The 21263-nt window shown below is 45.7% G+C and overlaps 1 protein-coding gene and 1 long non-coding RNA gene across 2 annotated transcripts in view; one reads left to right on the forward strand and one right to left on the reverse strand.

The window, feature by feature from the left end:
- Positions 1-21263, forward strand: part of LOC139164567 (5'-AMP-activated protein kinase subunit beta-2-like) — a 207517-nt gene that overhangs the window by 20390 nt on the left and 165864 nt on the right. The window lies entirely within an intron of this gene.
- Positions 1-21263, reverse strand: part of LOC139164569 (uncharacterized) — a 44514-nt gene that overhangs the window by 19421 nt on the left and 3830 nt on the right. Inside the window, exons 2-4 of the long non-coding RNA XR_011558640.1 lie at positions 15242-15386; positions 6435-6528; positions 2434-2621 (exon numbers count right to left, since the gene is read on the reverse strand). This is a non-coding gene — a long non-coding RNA (uncharacterized lncRNA). The remainder of the gene's footprint in view (positions 1-2433; positions 2622-6434; positions 6529-15241; positions 15387-21263) is intronic.

Raw genomic sequence — 21263 nt, forward strand, 5'->3', positions numbered from 1 at the left:
CATCCCCATGCCTAAACTATTCAAGGACGCTTTGTTGAAACAGTGGGATCACCCAACCATGGGTTCTAATCCCTCCTCCAAAGATAAGAAACTGTACAAAGTCTCACCTTCTTATGAGGATCTTCTTATTTGTCCAAAGGCAGACGAGCCGGTCAACACCCTGCATTCTGCAGCAGCCATGCCTGGCGAGGCAGAAGAAGTCTTAAAGCCGGAAGACAAACATCTGGAGCAAATGCTCCATAAATGTTTCCTGGCTGACACCTAGTCCATTAAATGTGCAGCGTCAGCATCCTTCTTTACTAGAGCCATGCTTCTGTGGTTACAGCAACTTCAACAGCATATCACTCCCGATGACTTGAGGGGCCAGCAGGACCTCAACAAGGTCTTCGCAGCAGCCCAGTATGTTGCGGAAGCTACCCTGCAATCCTCTAGATTTGCGGCAAAATCGGTGGCTGCCTCAACAGGAGGCTTCTCTGGCTCCGTCCCTGGCAAGCAGGAGTGAGGCAGAAGTGGCAGCTCTCCTTAGGTCCCCTAAATCGTAAGCTATTATTTGGTGATTTACTTGATCCTCTACTTACATAAACCTCTGATAAGAAGAAAGTCCTGGGTCCTACTACCAAGAAGGCTACTAAAACGCTTCAGTCCTTTCGGTGGTCCAATTGCCAACAAGATCAGGGGTTCGCGTTTCAAAGGAACTCAGGTCAGTATAATTCCTGCTTTCGTTCCCAATCAGATAGGAACCCCAGGGGCAGAGGGTCTCGATATCAGAGAGGCTCTTCCTCCTCAAGGGCCTCAAAAAGGTCCAGGTGGTAATGACCACCATTGGGGGGGCGCTTGGCCTGATTCGCTTCCAGCTGATTCAGGATGCATTCCTTATCCTCTATCCTGGCTTCCATTCACTCGGGGGACTTCATGTCTTCCTTAGACCTTACGGAGGCTTATCTCCATATTCCCATCTTAAAGGGCCACAGGCAATTTCTCCGCTTTGCCTTTCAGGGCAAACACTATCAGTACAGGGCCATGCCTTTCGGCCTGTCCTCGGCCCCTTGAGTCTTTACTGAGCTCTTGGGCGCCTTGGCGGCTTATATCCGGGCAACCCCCATTCATATTCTGTGTTATTTAGATTACATTTTAGTTCATGGTCCCTCCAAAGAGGGCACCCATACAGATCTTCAGTTATCCATGTCTATCCTACAGGAGCATGGTTTCTCCATCAATATAAAAAAAAAGTCAGCTTCATCTTTCCACTTCCCTTCAGCACCTGGGGGCAGTCATAGAGAGGAAGATCAACATTAAAGAGCTTATTTCTCAAATTAGGTCCCAAAGAAAGGTATCCATCGCCTCCCTGTCTTCCCTACTGGGAAAGATGGTGTCCTGTATTGGCATCGTTCCCTGGGCACGTCTTCATGCCAGGGAACTCCAATGGCTCTTGTTGCCATTCCAGAGATCAGGAATCAGCAACTCGGATCACTTCATTATCGTTCCTCCTGTCATCCTGAGATCCCTCTCATGGTGGATCTCCTCCACCCTGGACAAAGGATCCCTATTCAGGATTCCAAACCAGTTTACCATCACCCACAGATGCCAGTCTGCTGGGTTGGGGAGCCCACGCTCCAGGCCTGATAGCCCAAGGCACATGGTCAACGGAGGAGTCAATCAATTGGCTGGAACTGAGAGCAGTGTTGCTAGCCCTCAAGAAGTTAGAACCACACATCCTCAACCGACATGTCCTGATTCTAATGAACAATATGGTGACGAAGAGCCACATCGGCAGATAAGGAGGCACCCGGTCCAAGGCCCTGATGCAGGTAGCACTGAAACTGGGTCTTTGGGTGGAAAGACATCTGCAGTCTCTGTCGGCCGACCACATATCGTGAATCCTCAATGTGCAGGCGCACTGGCTCTCCCGCTCAACTCTGGATCCAGAAGAGTGGAGTCTCCATCCAGATCTATTCCAGTAGATCTGCCTCAAATTTGGTCACCCATCGCTAGACCTATTCACGACTGCGACCAACGCTCAGCTCCCTTGGTTCTATTCCAGATTCCCGTCCCTGGGAACAGAAGCAACCAATACACTCAGAACTCCTTGGCCTCCAGGTCTACTTTATGCCTTTCCACGAATTCCAATCCTGCCAGATGTAATACACAAGATTCTCCTCCAGCAGGCCCAGGTGATAGTAATAGCCCCTCACTGGCCTCGCCGACCCTGGTTCGCAGACCTCCAGTGGCTATCCGTTCAGGCTCCTTGGTGACTCCCCATTTCAGGGGATAGGTTGCAACAGGGGGTCTCTTACCATCCAGAACCGGAGTGGTTCCACCTCACCGCTTGGCTGTTATCCGGCGCAACCTAGACCTTCGAGGTTATGACCCAGATGCTGTGGAAGTGATCCTAAAATCTAGAAGAATATCTACCAACAGGATCTATGACCATACCTGATCTAAATTCCACCAGTGGTGTACACAGGAAGGCCTCTCCCCATTGTGTATCCCCATCCACAGGATTGTGTCCTTCCTCATGAAAGGCTTTCATCTAGGTCTCTCAGCCAACACTATCCGACGACACCTACCAGCTTTATCCTCAGTCTTGGCAGGACCCCAAAGACAGCCGCTACGTAGTTTCCCTGAAATACAAGAGCTGTTACGAGGCATCTCAAACCTCAGGCCTCCCACTGTCCATAGATATCTATCCTGGGACTTACCTTGAGTACTGCACACTCTTTTAATCAAGCACCATACGAACCGCTAAGTTCTGCTTCCTTCAGACACTTGTCCTACAAGGTAGCATTTCTGGTGGCAATCACCTCCGTGAGACACATTTTTGAGCTAGCGGCTCTTTCCATTTGCCAGGACTTATGTCAGTTTCATCAGGACAAAGTAGTACTTTGATTGGACCCCACCTTTCTACCAAAGATCAGCTCCATGTTCCACAGATTCCAGGACATTGTATTGCCTTCCTTCTGCTCCAACCAAAACCACCATCTCTCCGTCAGATGGCACACTTTGGATCTCACTAGTGCTCTGTGGATTTATATCCAATGAACCAGGACCTTTCGTAGGTCAGAAGCCTTATTCATAACCTTCCACCCCAGATCTCTGGAGGCCAAGGTCTTGTCCACTGTATTAGGCCATTGGATCCGAGGGACAATCTCCAAAGCTTATGAGTCAGCATCCCTCAATGTGCCACGAGGCATCACGGCACACTCTACAAGTGCAGCTACAACAGCAGCTTGGGCAACTCGCCTTGAAAGAAGTCTGCAAGGCGGCCACAAGGGCCTCTCCCTAATCATTCATAAGGCACTATAAAATTGACTCTTATGCTTCAGCAGATGCTGCCTTCAGCAGAAGAGTCCTCCAATCCATTATCTCTCATGATAGCCAACTAATCCTTCCCTAGGGACACATCTATTGAGTATGTCCCACATGACTGCTGGATCCGCTCTTTCATCACTGAAAATATGCATTGATTGCTTACCTGAACGCCTCTTCTCGTATGCTGAGCGGGTACAGCAGTCACTTCCCTCCCTATGTACTTCTGACTATGGTTGTGCCTTTTTCCTTCCTTTCTTATCTATGAGAGTAGAGCACTATTTGAGCCACCACTTTTCGAGCCTAAGTCTACGGATTCGCGAATTCTGGGGAAGGGGCGGATCCAGCAATTTTTTTAAAGACAGGCTCGGTCCTATGCGGATTGGACAGCGAGCAATCCATGTGACTGCTGTACCCGTTCAGCGTACGAGAAGAGGCGTTCAGATAAGCAATCAATGCCTATTTTATTAATATTTTATTTTTTCACAAACCACATCCATATATACACCACAATATCAAAACATTACATACTTATACATTTATTCAAAATGTCATAAACAAATATCCTAAATTTGCATTATTTATACATTTATCTCCCATGATTTCCTTCTATATTTCATGTTACCCCCTCCCTCTATCTCCCTCTCTTCCCACTACCTTTTTTCTACCTCTATCTTACCTACTTCCCTACTACCTCTCTCCCCTTCCTTCCTCTTCCACCCTATTGTCCTTCCCTGAGTACTTTTCATCCTAATTCATTATGTGGTTAACAAATGAGCAATCCAAAACCCTGACTTCATTCCAAATCGGTGCTATTCTTAAACTTACAGCTTCTCTTTATCCAGTTTTAAATATATATATTCTTCTAGGTATATCTACTGTTGTCTAATGGTGCCTCCTTACCTCCTATTTTAATCGCCTGAATCTACCACCTTTAATTTTCTTTCCCCCCCCCTAATTATTCTCTATTGCTTATCTTCCAAACTTATTCATTATCTCTTGTACTTCTTAAGGCCATAGTCCTCTCTTTTCCCAATTTATATCTTTACTATTTTTTTTATTTTTATTCTGCCATTTTTAAATGCCCTAAATTTCTAATATCTTTTCCCATTTTGTATCTCCTTTCCAAATTTGTTTACTTTTAAAAAAAATTCTAGTCTTATCTCTATACTGCCATCCATTGGTTAATAACATTCTAGAATCTCCACAACAAAAAATCCCATTTGTCAATATAGAGATCTTTAAAGATAATACTATATTTTTCAGAGTATAAGATGCACCAGAGTATAAGATGCACCTTACTTTTGGGGAAGGAAAATAGAAGAAGAATATCTACCTATTAGTTATTCATCTGGCTAACGTCCTTAGTCTGTTTAGATTCAGCACATAATTTTATCCCCTGGTTAAGGTTGAAAAAAACTTTTTTAGAGGGAGCAGAAATTAAAACAAGCCTGCAAAGACTTAAGGTGGGAAAAACTGATTTGGAGGGAGTAAGAATAAAAATAAATGCTGCATAAGACTTCCGGTTTTATGTCAAGCTGACGTGGAGCAATTCACTTTGTCACCATTTAGTCAGTCCTTGGATCACACCCCTGTCTGCCTGCACTAATATCTTATATATATTACTTGCTTGTGCCTTGATGCCCTTACTTTTTTCTCATATTATTTTTCCTAACTCTATCTCCTCCCTTAGTAGTGCTTCTTTATTCTCCCTTTCATTCAGATATTTGCATATTGTATTTATTTGTAATCATCTTCTCTTACCCAACCACCATTCTATACGATTTCTACTTGGCCTCCAATCCTTCTCGTATAGCTGTTCTATCTTAGTTATCCCTCTTCCTTTAAACTCTCCTATAGCCCTATTTCGATTTGTTTCATTATCTCTATTTATTACATATAACAATGACAATTTTGATTTATATAATCCTATTTTCCCCTGCCATTTTTTCCAAATTTCCACAGTCCCTTTCAAGGGACCTGTTAATTTATCTAGATCACTCTTATTCCATCTTATAAAAATTAATTCTCTATTCTTTATCCTGTTCATCTCTTTTTCCAGTTTCACCCATTTATTTTCAAATAATTGAAACTCCATTAATCTTTCAATTTGAAATGCATCTCTATAAAGCTCCAAACAGGGACTTCCCTATCCACCCTCTTTTTCATTAGATATTAACCACTTTTTCCTTACTCTCAGTCTTTTATCTTCTTCAACCCAATAATTAAGTTTTTTATCCCAATCCCTTAACTTTGATGGTGGAAAAAACCCCTGGCAATACCTGAAACAGATACATCATCTTGGGAACTATCATCATTTTTAATGCTCTTATTTTAGCCATTCTCCTTAACTTTTCCTCTTTCAAACTCATCTGTTTTGGCATTTTCCTCCATATCTGTCTATAATTAACCTCCTCAATTTTCCCTGGATTACTCAATAACCAAATTCCCAAATATTTAATTTTCTTTAGTCCCAACTTCAACCCTGATTCCTATCTGCTCTCTCAGACCTATGTTTAAACACATAATCTCTGATTTTTCCATATTGACCGATAACCCCGATTCCTGTTTAAACTCTTGCAGAATAATTCTTATACCTTTAATCATCTCCATCGGGGTCTGAGTCAGTATGATTGCATCATCTGCAAATAAGTTTAATTTCATTTCTAATTTTCCTACTTTATATCCTACCCAAGTATTATTTTATCTTATCTTATTAACTAATGTCTCTATTGCCACTACAAATAACATTGGAGATAATGGGCAGCCCTGCTTAATGCCATTTTGGATTTTAATTCTCTGCGTTCTTTGTCCATTCACTCTTATGTATGCTTCATTTCCTTTATATATCTCTTTTGTAGTTTCACAGAATTTATCCCCCATATTTAATTCCTTACATAATTTATATAAATAACTGTGATTAACTTTAATCAAAAGCTTTGTAAGTGTCTAATTTCAAAATTCCCAATTTCCTTTTAGTGACAGTAGCATGGTGCATCACATTTATTACATTTCTAATTAGTTCACTTATCTTCCTACCCTTAACAAACCCATATTGATCCTCTTCAATTAGTTTACTAAGATATTTTCAAGTCTGTTTGCCAATATCGTCATAAATATTTTATAACCTTGATTTGTGAAACTGGTAGGACGGTAGGACCCTGCATCTCTTAAATCTCGATCAGTCTTCGGGATGGTGACAATCTCTGAAATCTTCCATGTCTGCGGAATATCATGAGTTTGCAATATATTATTAAACAATTTCCCCAAATACGGCAATTCATTGATATGTTTTATAAAATTCTCCTGTAAACCTATTAGGGCCCTGTGCTTTGGCTTGTTTTAACCCTTTAATTACTCTAGCAATTTCATCTTGTGTAATTTCTGCATTCAATATTTGTTTATCTTCACTATTTTCCCAACATTAAGCGCTCCCACATTTACCTGCTCTTCTTTATACAAATCCTCATAATATTTTCTCATTATCTTCTCTAGCTGCTGTTTACTGTATCTAACCACTCCACTAGGGTATCTTAATGCTAATATGCATGGTTTTTCTTTCCTCTTCTTCAAATAGGTAAAAATTCTTCTGCACCTAGGTAAAAAAAAACCCCAAAACATACATACAAACTGGGCAAAACCATACTCATCATAAGTGACTGTGAAAGGGATCTTGGAGTCTTGGTGGATAACCAACTAAACATGAGCCAGCAATGAGCAGCAGCGGCTAAAAAAGCCAACACAATCCTAAGCTACATGAACAGGGGATACACTCCAATACTAGAGAGGTAATAATACCACTCTATAATGCCCTGGTCAGACCGCATCTGGAGTATTGCATCCAGTTCTGATCACCACACTTCAAAAGAGACATAGAGACTCTGGAAAGGATCCAGAAAAGAGCAACTAAAATGATAAGGGGACTAGAGACCAAGCCATACGAAGAGAGGCTGCTGGAACTGGGCATGGATAGCCTACTGAAAAGAAGGGCCAGGGGGGACATGATAGCAGTATACAGGTACTTGAGGGTTTGCCAAAGAGAGGAGGGAGTCACACTATTTTCCAGGGTACCCGAGGGGCGTACAAGGAACAATGGTTGGAATACAATAAATACAATACAATAAATAAATAAATGCATTCACTTCTGATTTAGTAAAGTTCATCTTTGAAGTTCAAGTTTTACTTTTCCTAAATTCTGAGCGAAGCCAGCCTGACACTGGTGCATCACTTCCACTGCTTCCCTGAATTGGCATGCGGTGGAAATGTATAGCTGTATCATCAGTGTACTGATGGTAACTCATCCTGTGTTGTCAGATGATCTCACCCAGCAGTTTCATGTAGATATTAAACAGCAGGGGGAAGAGGACTGACCCCTGAGGAACCCTGCAAAGGAGGGACCTAGGAGCCAATCTCTGACTCCCTGCCAACATTGACTGTGAATGACTGGAGAGGTAGGAGGAGAACCACCATAAAATGGTGCCTCCCACTCCCAACAATTGTTCCCCGTAAGCTGCACGTGCATATACGCGTAGGCAATGGGAGATCTTAGTGCAGCACTTTCAAAGTGCGCAGTCACGCCTTGCCACCCACCACTCTCTGTCTCCTCCCCGCTCCGCCCCTGCCTCCCCGCCCGTCTGGATCGGCAGCGGTGGTGGAAGGAAATGGTTGCCCGGGAAGGAGCGGGTTGTGGCGAAAGAGAGAGAGAGACACAGGAAGGTTTTTCTTTTTTTCTTTTAAGGACAATGTGGAAAGAAGGGGAGCGCTGAGTGTGGCGGGCATGCTCAGGGAGTGAGGCATAAGCGTAGGTGGGCAGCCGACCCTCCCTGGGTCTCCCTGGGAATGTCGCCACGTCTGAGTGAGCTGCTCACACATCTGGAGGGAGGCGCAGGAAAGAGGTAAGCCTCTTGGCACCGGTCAATTGCCATCCAGCAGGGAAAGCTTACGAAAGCGCAGATTGCTCCTCCTCGACTCCCCTCTGTGAGGTCGCCTTTCTTCCTCCTCCTCCTCCCTTCTTCTGGATGGCGATTGACCGGCGCCGAGAGGAGAGTAACGAAGGGGGCCGGCCCCTCCCTGAAGAAAACGGCTCATTGCTTGCCTCTTCCCACGCCTCCCTCTGGGTCATGCAGCCTCTGCTTCTGGATTATGATGAGAGAAAGGAAAAGGGAGAGGAAAGAGAGAAAAACAGAAATGCAAGTGAGAGAAATGAGAGCAAAAAGGGGGAAGGAAGGAAGGTGAAATGAAGAGAACAAGGAAGGAAGGGGGGGGGAAATGAAATGAATGGAGGGACAGAGGAAGGAAAGACTGGGGGCTGTGTGATTTTTTTTGCCTCTCAACATACATTCAAACAATACAATTTTCCATGAATAAAATGCAGTATTATGTTAGTAACCACTAATATCAATCATCAAAAAGTTGCAAAAGTTTTTTTTCTAATTTTGTGATCCAGTTACATACATTTTCTTTTAATTAATTTCCCTCAATGTTCCTTCAAAAAGTACAACACCAATTATATTTCTAATTTATCAACCATTATGCCAAAGTGTTCTTTCTTTATACATTTTTCTATAAACCAAGAAAACCTTGTATAACCAATCAGATGTTAACAAAAAAATAAAATAAAAACAAAGTATAAACATATACAAATTTCAGACTTCTCCCCCTCCCTCTAAATAGTACATTTACCTAATCCCAAGTTTATAAATTATTTCAGCCCATCTAATATTTATCCAATTAATACTTATCTACATTTCTTACTTAATTATTAATCTTAAATTTCAGTCAATTTGAAAAAAGAAAAGAAAAGGAAACAATTTCTAAATATTCTCCATTTTCAATCAATTAAAAATCATTAACATCGTTAATCTCCCCAACAATTTTAAATTCAATTACATTTATGCATTAATCCAAATCAGTATCACCTACTACATATCTTATTATAATCTATACTAACTTTATTAAAACAGATCAGCAATTCCTAAATTCATATAACTAAATAGAAAAAATAATTAAAGTTTAAAAAAAGAGCAAAAAGAATACTCCAAGCTTAATCAACCGTTCTCAAACTCCAATTTCTTTAATCTGAGCAGAACTTTGAACCGAACCATTTTTTATTTTTTTGTATCTCCTTTTAATCCTCTTTTCCATTTTATTCTTTCTATTCTTCCTTCTAGGAAGGAAGGACTTTGTTAGAAAAATAAAGGGGTTATTGGATCAAACTTTGGACACTTGACAATGTAGTTATGATGGGGGCAATGTCCCAGGGCTGTGTGAACATCTTTTGGGATCTTCTGACAAGCCTCCATTGGGGTCAGAACAGAAGTTGAGGATTATCTGTCTGACCAGTGCACTCTTTTAGAAGCAGATCAGGAGTCCATTTTGAAGCTACACATAAAACATCTAGGGGAGAAGGCAGGTTGTCCTCAAGTTAAAACGGTTCATTTACTGACTGTTCAAAGTCACAATAGCCCTGAAAAAGTGACTTATGGCCATTTTTACACTTACGACCTTCGCAGCAGCCCCATGATCATGTGATCAAAACTTGGCCACCATTTCATATTTATGACCATTGCCGTGTCCTGAGGTCACGTGACCCCCTTTTGCGACCGTCTCACAGGCAAAGACAATGGGGGAGGGGGGGGAGAAGCCAGATTCGCTTAACGACCAGGTTTCTAACCGATCCACGCCCAGGCATGTGGCAGCCTCCCAAGTATTTGAATACTCTCGACGTCCTCTTTGCTAGACTATCCATGCAACCTTTCCTCATATGTTTTAATTTCTAGTCCCTTTATCATTCTAGTTGCTCTCTTCTGCACTTTTTCTAGAGTATCAATATCTCTCCTCCCCCACCCCCCTGTGGCAGCCTCTCAAGTATTTGAAGACTGCTATCATGTCCTCCTTGGACCTCCTCTGTTAGACTATCCATTTTCTCATTTCTCTTTTTTTCTTTTACTAGGAATCCAATAGTTAGGGCTTTAATATGAAGTATAAACTACATCAACTGCCCATAGTTGATTTACTAATTGTTTGCAGAATCCACTTTTTAAAATTCACTTATCTTAACACTTTTGCAAGCACCGCATGCTAAAATAACATAGGTTTGTTATGAGCAAAATTATTGCAATTTATAGCTGCATTTTCACAGTGTTTTCCTCTTTAACCAATTATAATTGCATGCCTGTTTCCCCATTAACAAAAGGCTTTCCTCCCGCTAAAAGAAAGTGAGCAAAAAGTTTCAAAAGAAAAAAATATTTTGCAGATAATGATACAATCCATCTATTAAAGCTCTGATGCATCCCTATATTACAATAACTTCTGTCCTTGAGCAATAGAAAAGGTATTTTGAACAAGTTTCCTCCCTAAGCAGGGAGTTGGACTAGAAGACCTCCAAGGTCCCTTCCAACTGTTATTATTATTATAAGTTAACGCCGGATGCTCCTCTGTATCACTGGGTATCCCAAGGTGGGCATTTTATATAGAAAATAAGTCACGTCCTTTCTTTTCCAAGATGCATATTTATGACTGAATCAGCTGCCTTTAAACCATCCCTGTTTTCTGGGGGGAAGCGGCTTAAAATCATTCTGAACGGCTCAGGAATGTTTCCCTCCCTCATCACAGATTCCTCCCCCCCTCCCCATTTCAGGGTCTTTCGCTACCACAGCTACCACGGGAGCAAACCGCCCATAAAGGGTGGCGATGTGACGCTTGGGAAATAAGCATCCCGAGCGGGAATATCATGGGGGCAGCAGATTGTCCCTGACATCTTTGAATGGGGAAATAAACATTTCCACTTTGGGGGTTCCTGGGGGACCCCCTAGGATTACACCAATGAGCACCCAAGCCCCAGGAAATCACCCCCCCAACCTTTGTGGGAATGGTTTCCGCCGGACCTGCGGCTTGCCAAGGGCTGGAAGGCTCACGTACTGTAGAGGGCAGCAAGTCCCTCTTGATTCCCCCTCCCTGGCTTTTAAATCGGAGACCCGTCCGGCAGTGCAAGGCGCCCAACATTCCAAATCACCTTCGCCGGCCTCCGCGGGGGACAGCAGCAAGAACCCATGGGCGTGAGGGTGCTGGAAGTGCTGGGGGGGCAGGGGCAGCTTCTTGCATGGCCGGGGGAGTGTTTTAGGGTGCGCGGCCGTATCCAGACACTAGAGAAAGCCCGCGGGGCAGCCTTGATCAGCGCGAGGGGGCTCGCTCCATCAGCCCCCACCCCAATCCTGCAGCCTGAGAGAAAGCAAAAGAGGGATGCCCGTGGTGACTAGCCACCCCCATCCAAACTGGGGGTGGAACCCTGCGAGAAACACCCGCCACCGGGCAAGTGATACGACGCGCACGGCGGCAACTGAGGGGAAGTGGAAGGGCATCCCTCGGCGCTCTGTATCCAGACACTAGAGAAAGCCCGCAGGGAGGCCTTCATTAGCGCGAAGGGGCTGGCCTCCATCAGCCCCCCCCCCCCATGTTCTGCTTTCTTCTGAGGTCACAGGGGAGGTGGGTGCGCGCGACGGCAGCCTCAGCCAGAGAAGCCGGAGGTTTCTCCCCGACTGACAGCTTGGGAGGGGGGGATCAGCTGTTGGTCGGGGAGAAACCGCGCTGGCTCCGCGCCAGCTTGGAAAACTCTGGGTAGTCCTTAGGATTTGCCTGCGCTCCAGCTGCGCACCTTAGAGGGAACTATGGTGTTACCTCTACTTAAGAACCGGGTGTTCGAGGTTTTTTTTGCCTCTTCTTAAGAACTATTTTCTACTTAAGAACCCAAGCCCGGAAAAAATTCCCAGGAAATTTGAGAGCGGCACGAAGGCCCGGCCAGTTTTCTGCCATTCCCCCTTCAATCTCGGCCATCTTGGGCTTTTCTAGGCTGCCAGAGGACCCTTTTGTTGGCGCTTAAGGAGGCTTTTACAGCCCAGAGCGAACGGACCATTTTCCTTTCTCTGGGTGCTTGGAGAAGGAATAAACCACATCGCTGTGGTGACTTCCTTGCGTTGCCTCCCATACACCCAGTACGAGGTTGCCTCCCAAAGCGTCTGGACATAGAAAGGCAAGAGGGCACCTCGCCCTGGCCAGATCGACTCAGCTTCAGCCAAACTGAGGAGTCACCACAGTGAAGGAATGGCGCTGGCTACAAAGCGAATGAGCAAGAAGCCCTTCAGCATGGGAAGAAAGAGACAGCAGGTAGCAGCAGCAGCAGCTGCCTTTTGGTGAAAGAAGTGGGAGGTTCCCCCTCTCGCCCACCTGGGTTTCTCTCTCGGGCGCAGTGTATGGGAGGCAGTCCCTTTTTTTAAAGTCTTAAAATTTTGGATTTTTTTGATTCCCCTCACCTCACCTTCTTCCTTTGGCAGCGACTGTCCTCCTCCTCCTCTTTCTTCTCCTCCTCCTTCTCCCACCCAAATTCCGAGCTTTTCTTTCTTTCCTAATGGTTTTGCATGCATTATTTGCTATTACATTGATTCCTATGGGAAAAATTGCTTCTATTTAAGAACGTTCCTACTTAAGAACCTTAATTCACGGAACGAATTAAGTTCTTAAGTAGAGGTACCACTGTATGTTAAAAGAGATATTAGAGTATGAAATAGAATTATAACCCGAGACCTTTTAATTAGAAATAATTAGAGGACAGCATGAAAAGGCTAATTATTATTTATTAATTCACATACTATATTGGTGTTCGCTCAAAATTGAAAAAAAGAAAACGTACCATCTGAGGATCTGGTAATTAGGAAAATACTATAATGCACAAAATGGAGTAAGCTTACATTAGAGTTAAAGAATAAACAGGAAAAAGAATACTGTACTATGTGGGGGTAAATTTTATAATTGGGTTGATGGTAAGAAAGGAATAGGATAATTGTAAATTTTTAAAAATGGAGAAACCGAAGAAACAGAAATGTATTTTTAAATATGTCTTTAATTCTGATGTTTCTGCTGCATATTGTTTTTTATGTTGTTTGTCTTTTTTGTTGTTTAAAAAACCAAATTAAAAGAAAAAAGAAATATATGAAATAATACCACAATAATACTGAATACACTTGAATATTACGATATACACATAGATAAATAATTAGCATTTATTTTTGTGGATGCCCCAAAAGCTTTCAACAACCTCCACTGGCAATATTTCATAACACAAGAAAATATGTAGTTCAGTATATGACCAAAAAAGAAAATCAACGTTTAAAACAAAACTATTAAAAGACTATAGGAAGAGGGGAGGATTCAGCCTCCCAAACTGGAACTTTACCATAAAGCCACAATGCTTAATTGGATAATAGAGTGGATTCCCCTCAGAAATAGAAGGCTACTAACTTTAGAAGGGTTTGATTTGCAAATTGGTTGGCATGCCTTCCTAGTGGGAGAAAATTATAAAATACACATCTACTTTCAGCGACATTATATAAGGAAAAGCCTGTTGGATACATGGATAAAAATTAAAAAGCATCATTATCATAAAGATAACAGTAATGGAAGCAATAATATACCTCAACCTTTTAGATCACAATAAAATAGTAAAATATGATCATTTACTAGATGAATATGATGGGTTGATACCGAAACAGATGCTTAAGGAAAAAGGAATTAATTTTGATTGGTGGCACTACTTGCAGCTGCAATCAAAATTCAAAAACGATAGAACTAAATATGGATTTTTTTAAAAACCCAGTAACCTGGATAGGGACTTCCTGGATACAGATGGAAAATTGATATCCAAATTATACAACTTTCTCCTTCAATACAATATGATAGATGAAGAGGTAAAAGGCTCAATGATTGCATGGGCCCAAAACTTTGGGTACTCAATAAACTTAACCAAATGGGGGAAAATTTGGAACGCAAACTACAAACTAACATTGGCAACGTCTTATAAGGAAAACTGCATTAAATGTTTTACCAATGGCATCTTCCTCCAGCATGACTGGCCAGAATGTTTCCAAAACTCTTACCAAACTGTTGGAAATGCAAAGCAGGTATAGAAACTTACTATGACCTATGGTGGACATGTTCCAGAGTAAAAAAACTTCTGGATAAAAATAAAAAATTGTCTTGAACAAATCACAGCACAAATTTCTCTATTTCTCTAAAAACCAGAGCTTTTTCTTTTGGGCATCTTTAGAAAGAAGACTATAAAAGAAGACAGATATATAATCCTTCACCTTTTAACAGTGGCTAGAATACTATACACCGAAAATTGGAAAATGGATTCAACTCCATCTATTCTAAATTTCATCAATAAAGTACTAGAGCGTGCAAAATTGACCAAAATGTCTCTGGAACTCCAAGATAAGGAGTTGATTGTTTTTGTAGATTTTCGTGTTCACCCTAGCACAAGGACAAAAGCACCAGCCTGAAGATGACGAGTGGGACCTTGTCAAAACGTCGCCAGAAATATCTGAAACTTACACGGGAAGAAACCTGAATATCCCAAGACCTTCGTATATATTTATATATATACAACTATACATGTATTTATGTGTTTGTATGTCTGATTGTCTGTTTCCTTTTATGTATATATTTAATAAAGATATTTTTTTTAAAAAAAATAAATGCTGCAAGCCAGGAAGATCGTTAGCACAGTGTTAGGGCTGAAAAAGCCAATGTAAGAGGGAGTAGGAATGAAAACAAGACTGCAAAGACTTAGGGTTGGAAAAACCTTCCTTCAGAGGGAGTAGGAAGCTGGGAAGATCATTGGCACCTTGTTAGGGCTGGGGAAAAAAGCTTCGAAAAAGCTACATTTAGAGTATAAGACTCACCCAAATTTTCAGCTTCTTTTAGGGAGGAAAAATGTGCCTCTTATACTCTGAAAAATATGGTAATTATACAAATCTTGTAACATTCCAACTAAAATAATTATCTGAATCCTTATTCATATTAAATCCAACTTATGAATTATACAAATCTTATATCAAAACATGTCTTATAGATATGGTGATATTTATTTAAAATTTTATACCTTCCCAACAATTAACTTTCTGTAATTTAATTCTTCTCCATGTTCTGATTGATAGAGGAATCCTGGATGAGTCATTCTCCAATGCACTGCTGCAGAGTCCAACATGAGTCCAACATGGATGATACTTCAGCCTTATTGGTAGGGACTGAGTTAAAATTAGCATATTAATTAGGTCCCGCCCTGTAGCTGCCCCCAATAGGTCAGTCTTAAAAACTCAGTTGCAGTGAAGGGACCACTGTTCACTTTAAGGTGTGCGGCCAAAAATAACCCCCCGCGCACCCTTTTCCAAGGCCGCACAAGGAGCCGGGCGTTGGAGTTGGGGGCAGGGAGCGACAAAACTGCGGAGGCACACCATGCGCTCCCCATCCCTCTGCTAGCCCACGGGGGGGGGGAAGGCACTGGCAGTAGACATAGGTGGAAGAAAAGGGAGCCGCGGCTGCCCCCGCCTCCCCACGGTGCCTCCGGCCCCCTCGCACCCCTGGCCTCTCGCCGCTGCCCCCTGCCCACCTGATCCGCCCCCTCTCTGGCTTTCTCCACCTCCCGCCTTTGGGCGTGGCTTCTCCCGTGGCAGTGGCTGCAGCGGTGGTGGCGGCTGCGGCTTCTCTTCCTCCTCATCCGTGCTCCCAGCCAGGGGGCTGTGAGAGGGTTTTCTCTGCGTGCTTCAGGAATGCCCGCCCCGCCCCTCTTGCAGCCCCTTCGCTGGGAACGCTTTAGTCCTGGCCTGTCAGCAAGGGGGCTGCAGTAGAGGCGGGGCAGGCATTCCCGAAGCGCTCGGAGAAAGCGCTCTCGCAGCCCCTTCACTGATAGAGAGAGAGAGAGAGAGGGAGAGCAACAGACAGAGCAAGATAGAAAGAGAGGGAGAGAGAAAGTAAGTGAGAAAAAGAGAGAGAGAAAGAGGGGGAGAGAAAGAGAGAGAGAGATAGAAAGAGAGAGAACAAGAGAGAAAGAAAGAAAGCAAGAGAGAGAGAAAACAAGAGAAAGTGAGAGAAACCGAGTGAGAGAAAAACAGAGAGAGAAAGCAACAGACAGAGTGATAGAGAGAGGGAGAGAGAAAGTGAGAAAAAGAGAGAGAGAGAAAGAAGGCAAGAGAGAGAGAAAACAAGAGAGAGAAAGAGTGAGAAAGCGAAAGAGAGAAAACGAGAAAGTGAGAGAGAAAGCGAGCGAGAGAAAAACAAGAGAGAGAACAAGAGAAAGAGAGCAACAGACAGTGAGATAGAGAGAGGGAGAGAGAAAGTGAGAAAAAGAGAAAGAGAAAGAGGGGGAGAGAGCAAGAGAGAGAGAACGAGAAAGAAAGCAAGAGAGAAAGAAAACAAGAGAGAAAGAATGAGAAAGAGAAAAAACAAGAGAGAACGAACAAGAGAGAGAGCAACAGACAGAGCGAGATAGAAAGAGAGAGGGGGAGAGAAATTGAGAAAGAGAGAGCAAGAGGGGGAAAGAAAGAGAGAGAGAAAGAGAGAGGGGGAGAGAGAAGAGGAAGGAAGAGAAAGGGAGGAAGAAAGCAAGAGAGGGAGAGAGAAGAGAGGAAGGGAGAGAGAGAGAAATGATAGAAAAAAGGGAGAAAAAAGAGAAATGAGAAAATGATTGAGGCAGAGAATGAGAGGAAAGAGAGAGAAACACAGAGAAAAATGACTCTTGATTTAAAGCATATGGTAAAATGCACCCAAATAAAAGCAGCCCTCACCTGTTTTTGGAAATGGTTCAAGAGTTCACACACACACGGGGGGGGGGGAGACAGGGATGGAAAAAGAGAAGTGAGAGGGGGAAGGAATGAGAGAAAAAGGGAGGGAGAAATGAGAAACAAATGGGAGAGAAAAGGGGGAGAGATAGGAGAGGTCAAAGACTCCCTAGGCTGGGTCCCTGGCCCCCGTGGCCATACCTCACAAAGGCATGTCTGACTCCAGGCTCAAATGGAAACATTGAGCCTGCCGCTGGTTCCTGGGGCAGCATGGAGGTGAAACCCCCCCCAGCCCTTCTCTTCAACGTACCGTTTATGAGAAGAATTACGGGGGGGGGGCAATCCCACGGTGACAGGCCATCCTTGTTTATTTATTTATTTAATTTTATTTATTCAATTTTTTAATGCCGCTCTTCTTAGACTCAGGGCGGCTTACAACATTTTAGCAATAGCACTTTTCAACAGAGCCAGCATATTGCTCCCACAATCCGGGTTCTCATTTTACCCACCTCAGAAGGATAGAAGGCTGAGTCAACCTTGAGCCGGTGATGAGATTTGAACTGCTGACCTACAGATCTACAGTCAGCTTTAGTGGTCTGCAGTACAGCACTCTACCTGCTGTGCCACCCCGGCTCTTCTTATAAGGGAAAATTGCCGTGGAAAAGCGGCGAGTGCACTCGCTTCCTGCTGCCCAGCTGACTGCCACTCCCTTTCATCACCCTTTATAGAAGGCTGCCACGCTGAGCAGGAAAGTTGCGCCTGCCATTTTGGGGGCATGTTTTTAATCTTTCTGAGAGGGCGGCCGCCATTTTGGACCACTTCTGGCTTTGGCAGTGCCTGCAACTGCTTTCATTACTGCCTTTGCGATCTTCTAAAGAGCATTGGTAATTTTTCCTGATCATCAGATTGCTGAATCAGCTTCCAGCGACGTATTGAGACCTTCTGATCTCCCAATCTGTTAGTGCTGTGTCAATTGTAGCTATGGCTGACCTGTCACCCAGCACTCCTGAGGCCTGCACGGTCAGAGAGGTGACCCCAAAATCAAACGACAAGGGGCACACCTCCAAGTCAAAACCCAAGACATCTTCTTCTGCCCTTAAAGAAGCAGAACATACAATTAAGGCATTAGAGGCTCAGCTAGAAACCGCTCAGAAGCACATCACCACATCCACCAGCCATCCCTCAACCTCCAGCCTTGCCACTGCTGCGCCCAGCCTTGGGCCTATTGTTCTCGACTGCCTCTCCAGGGAAATGTCTGGAATCAGTGGCACCTGTCCACAGTAGAGACTTATCACCAGACCGCCAGGCAATAACATACCCACCTGTTGAGGTGCCTCTTAGGCCTGAGTTCACCATGCCTCCCACTCAGCCATGGCCTCAACCATCCCAGGCCTTCACAGGGTTCAATACCCCTCAGCCACATTTACACCAACTGCAGCCAGATTGTGCACTACCCAGGATCCCTGGCAGTTTCCTCCCCCCGGCGGTCCAGGACATGATCGCCAGTGCCTATTCTCAAGGGATGGCGGTCAGTGCACAACAGATGACCAACCTCATGATTAGTCGACCTTCTCAATAGGACCTTTGGGTAGCTCCCGCCCCGCCTCCCTCCTTACAGGACTCCTTGGCAGATGAGAAGGACCCTGGCAGCGACCCGGACTGCGAGTTGTCGGAAGATGAGACCGTTCCCAGAGAACAACCATTTATTTAAGCCGCCCTTGTTTGAAATTCTTCTGTGTGTGGCTAAGCAAATAACTGACATTGGGAGCAATACCAAGGCCTCAGATGTATCAGCTGGTCTCCAGCCGGCTGCTCAACTGTTTTCAGAGCCACAGAAGGAATCAAATCATATTCCTTCCTCCCAGATCTTCATGGACAATGTTAAACGTCCATGGCAACACCCAGCCACAGCACAGGGCCCGTCTTCTATGGAGCGCAAATTTTATACCTTTGACCCCGAGATAGATTTGCTTCAGTTTCCAGCCATTGACTTGCCGATAGCGAGTTTAATCTCAAATGCCATTGTTCCACCAGAAATGGCAGACGGCCTCAAGCCGGATGACAAGAGAGCCAAGAAGGAAGATGTACCAAATGGCCTCTTGGTCCTTCTTCAACAGAGCCTGCATTTTGTGGCTGCAGGGCATGCAGGCAAAACTCGGTCCAGTGGATGGTCAACTTCGCCAGGACATCAGTAAGCTGATCATGGTCTCGGAATTTTCCACGGATGCGACACTGAATGCCATTAAATTTGCCTCTCGAGCCATGGTCACTACACTGTCCTCCCGCCGCCTGCTCTGGTTGCGTACCTGGCAGGCAGACGTGAAATCTAAGTGGCACCTGGCCTCTGCACCATTCCAGGGGGCCAAGCTGTTCAGGGAGTCTTTGGACTATGTCTGCATCGAGGAGAAAGACAAACATAAAGTACTCCCCAAGACGGCCAGACGGCCAGATAGGTGCTGAACCCCTTATTTCAAATGTCAGCCATTTCGGCAGGACCCTTCCTTGGTGGAAGGTTGTATTTGCAGGGAGGACATGGTCAGGGATCATTCAGATCCGATAGAGGCAGATATATATGGTCCATTCTGGCCTCCATCAGGCACAGAGATCAGCTTATATCTATAGACCAGAGGTCCCCAACCGCCGGTCCGCGGACCGGGACCGGGCCGTTGGGGTTTTCCAGCCGGTCCGCGGCGTCGGAGACCCAAAGCCCATCCTGCGTGGAGGGAGACGGAGCCAAGCGGGGCCACCCGGAGACCTTTTCCCGTCTTCTTCTCCTCGCTCGCTCCCCTCATAACCAGCAGCCCCGCTCGCGGGGGGATGCCCGTTCGTAGCTACGCCAGCCCGCCAAGCGTCGAGGGGGCTTCTGAGGCTGAAGGGAAGAGCCGGAATGCCCTTCCCGCGTTTAGATTGCTTGCCGTTGGGGGAAACGGAGGAGGCGGCGGCGGTGGGGCGCGATCGCCTAGTTTCTGGAGCGAGGAGAAAAGAACCGCCGCCTCCTCCGTTTCCCCCAACGGCAAGCAATCTAAACCCGGGAAGGGCATTCCGGCGCTTCCCTTCAGCCTCAGAAGCCCCCTCGACTCTGGAGGGATGGTTATGAGGGGAGCGAGCGAGGAGAAGAAGACGTCCCACTCATCGCTCCTGAGGGAACGGGCGAGGGCGTCGGAGACCCAAAGCCCATCCTGCATGGAGGGAGACGGAGCCAAGCGGGGCCACCCGGAGACCTTTTCCCGTCTTCTTCTCCTCGCTCGCTCCCCTCATAACCAGCAGCCCCGCTCGCGGGGGGATGCCCGTTCGTAGCTACGCCAGCCCGCCAAGCGTCGAGGGGGCTTCTGAGGCGGAAGGGAAGAGCCGGAATGCCCTTCCCGCGTTTAGATTGCTTGCCGTTGGGGGAAACGGAGGAGGCGGCGGCGGCGGTGGGGTGCGATCGCCTAGTTTCTGGAGCGAGGAGAAAAGAACCGCCGCCTCCTCCGTTTCCCCCAACGGCAAGCAATCTAAACGCGGGAAGGGCATTCCGGCGCTTCCCTTCAGCCTCAGAAGCCCCCTCGACTCTGGAGGGATGGTTATGAGGGGAGTGAGCGAGGAGAAGAAGACGTCCCACTCATCGCTCCTGAGGGAACGGGCGAGGGCGTCAGAGACCCAAAGCCCATCCTGCATGGAGGGAGACGGAGCCAAGCGGGGCCACCCGGAGACCTTTTCCCGTCTTCTTCTCCTCGCTCGCTCCCCTCATAACCAGCAGCCCCGCTCGCGGGGGGATGCCCGTTCGTAGCTACGCCAGCCCGCCAAGCGTCGAGGGGGCTTCTGAGGCTGAAGGGAAGAGCCGGAATGCCCTTCCCGCGTTTAGATTGCTTGCCGTTGGGGGAAACGGAGGAGGCGGCGGCGGCGGTGGGGCGCTATCGCCTAGTTTCTGGAGCGAGGAGAAAACAACCGCCGCCTCCTCCGTTTCCCCCAATCTAAACGCGGGAAGGGCATTCCGGCTCTTCCCTTCAGCCTCAGAAGCCCCCTCAACGCTTGGCGGGCTGGTAGCTACGAACGGGCATCCCCCCGCGAGCGGGGCGGCTGGTTATGAGGGGAGCGAGCGAGGAGAAGACGGGAAAAGGTCTCCGGGTGGCCCCGCTTGGCTCCGTCTCCCTCCACACAGGATGGGCTTTGGGTCTCCGACGTCCTCGCCCGTTCCCTCAGGAGCGATGAGTGGGACGTCTTCTTCTCCTCGCTCGCTCCCCTCATAACCATCCCTCCAGCGTCGAGGGGGCTTCTGAGGCTGAAGGGAAGCGCCGGAATGCCCTTCCCGCGTTTAGATTGCTTGCCGTTGGGGGAAACGGAGGAGGCGGCGGCGGTGGGGCGCGATCG

This window comes from Erythrolamprus reginae, chromosome 3 (assembly GCF_031021105.1).
Source record: "Erythrolamprus reginae isolate rEryReg1 chromosome 3, rEryReg1.hap1, whole genome shotgun sequence".
Taxonomy (NCBI): Eukaryota; Metazoa; Chordata; class Lepidosauria; order Squamata; family Dipsadidae; genus Erythrolamprus; species Erythrolamprus reginae.